Source organism: Protopterus annectens, chromosome 16.part0 (genome assembly GCF_019279795.1).
Source record: "Protopterus annectens isolate FY-2018-M chromosome 16.part0, PAN1.0, whole genome shotgun sequence".
Lineage (NCBI taxonomy): Eukaryota > Metazoa > Chordata > Ceratodontiformes > Protopteridae > Protopterus > Protopterus annectens.
Window position 1 is genome coordinate 118,113,248 of NC_056750.1, and position 2,367 is coordinate 118,115,614.

General features: G+C 42.5%; 1 non-coding gene across 1 annotated transcript; it reads right to left on the reverse strand.

Moving 5' to 3' along the window:
* Positions 1-1,119: 1,119 nt before the first annotated feature.
* On the reverse strand, positions 1,120-1,192 carry TRNAF-GAA. Its single transcript has one exon. It is a non-coding gene; the product is annotated as a tRNA-Phe (tRNA).
* Positions 1,193-2,367: the final 1,175 nt, after the last annotated feature.

Genomic DNA, 2,367 nt, shown 5'->3' on the forward strand with positions numbered 1-2,367 from the left:
GGCCTTACAAAAACAGATGCTTGGTGCCAGAGCTGTGGGCTCAAGCTTAATGCCAAGAAATGTATAGTTATCCCCTTTGGGAAAAAACATGTACCCATGAATTACCACATAGGTGGCAGTACACCAAACACTGAAAGTGTGATGAGAGACTTAGGGACACAGGTGGATAGTGGTCTCACCTTCGATAACCACATCGCTACAACGGTCAGGAAATCCTTCTATGTGGCACACCTCATCACTAAAGGCTTTTCATCCAGATAAAAGGAGGTCTTTGTCCCACTGTACTCATCCCTCATTAGACCCATTATATAGTACAATGCCCCGTTTGGTATGTACCTCACAAGACATCTGCAACAGCTGGAAAGGCCGCAGAAATACCTCACTAAAAGAATCACAGGCCTAAAGCAGATGCCCTATGCTGACTGTCTAAAATAACTCCAGCTATACTCTATGACATATCGTCTACTCAAAGGCGACCTCTGCTTAACATGCAAGGCCATGTCAAACCCTGAGCTATTGGACATGCTCTACTTAAAGAAATCCCAATCCCTCAGAGCCATACGTTCCAGGGATCTAAACCTTGTCATCACAATGAACAAAACATGCTGGAGGGATAGGTTCCTGAGCCAGAGACTCCCCATACTCCGTAATAGACTGCCCATACATGTCAAGCACTGCACCTCCTTGGCCCTCTTCAGGAGTAACCTTAATGATTGGATGGGAAATAGGAAATTCACCCTGGGGATCACGTCAGTCACCCTGCTAGACAGGGGTCCAGGGAAGTAAATATTGTAGGAAGAAATATCCGTAGAATTGTTTGGCTAGGCTTGTATAGGCCTTAGGGCTGATAGCCTAGTACCAACTTATGAACCTATAAAACAAACTTGTTAGTTTTCTTAATTGTCAGTTTGTGCAATATACTGGATCAGCAAAATGGGACAGACATACATGCAGGATTCATGCCATTCACCAGGGGTTTCCTAGGTTCATACTAGGCTAATGAATTGGGGGATGCTTTTAAGCCTACCTGTGCTTCCCAGAGGTGAGAATCAAACTGGGTACCTTGTTTCTGTGAAGTAAACAACTTGGCCATTATACAACCCCCCCGCCCCAAAATTGTGCCGAAACCCGGGATTGAACCAGGGACCTTTAGATCTTCAGTCTAACGCTCTCCCAACTGAGCTATTTCGGCTATGTTACCTCAGACCAAATACTTTTTTTTTCCTCCAGCCTTACAGCTATGCTGTCTCAGGGGGAATTAGAGCCATTTCTCCTTGGTTAGGGAAAGGATTTTACTCAAAAATTTTTGGTGTTAAAGAAGATTCCTCTAGATTAGTTCTAGATCTTTATTTCTTTTCCTGAATTAGTTTGTGACAGTGCCCACATTCAAAATGCTTTCACTTCTCAACCTTCTAACCCTTCTTCGTTTCAGTTTTGTAGTAACCTTAGATTTAAAAAATCCATGTTATCACATTCCTGTTCATCCAGATTTCAAGAGTTTCTTAAGGTGTTGTGCCTGCGTTACAATATCAGTTATGTACCTTACCATTTGGGCTATCCAGTGCCCCAAGTGTGTTCACAAAGTGTCCATCTTTTTTCCCTAGTTAGATGACTTTGTTATCTTTGCAGATTCTTTTTCGAAGTTTCTGGAATCTCTGTCCAGGGTAAGAGATCCCCTTCAGTGGCTGGGATTCCAAGAGAAAATTCAAAAGTCGTTTTTTACTCGTCACACAGGTTTATGTTTCTGGGATGCCTGCTTGACTTCTCAGGACAAAGGTTTTCTTCCCCAGGAAAAATATATCTATATTTCGATCTGCTCCAGGAGTTTTCCACTCATACTTTTGAGGTTCCTGGGTCTCCCCACATTTCTGATTCTCCTGACACCTTTTGCAAGACTCCACATGAGAAAGGCACAAGGATATCTGAAGTCTGCTTGGTCTTTGCATCAACACCTATTGTGTTTTCAAATTCTAGTCCAAGTCTTCCATTTTCTAACTCTGCTCCAAAGCAGTCCGTTACTAGAGACACCTCAGACTTTGCTTGAGGAGTAGTGTTAGGAGGAATATAAGTACAAGGTCTCTGAGACAGGAAAGACAGTCCTAAGTACATAAATGTAAAAGAGATGCTAGGTCTTACAAAAGCTGTCAAAGTCTGAATTATCTGTTGTTCCCAGGACCTCTCTGAGTAGTTACAGGCAGTACCACAATGATGTTGTACATAAGCAAGTGGAAAACAGAGTTTAGCCCCTTTGTAGACTAGTCATGTAAGTATGTGATGTTACAGCACTGTCTCACTCTTCAGGTATCTTAACATTCTGTCAGAGGAAAATTTTGTGACAGAGAAGCTGAGCAGAATGAATGGAAACTG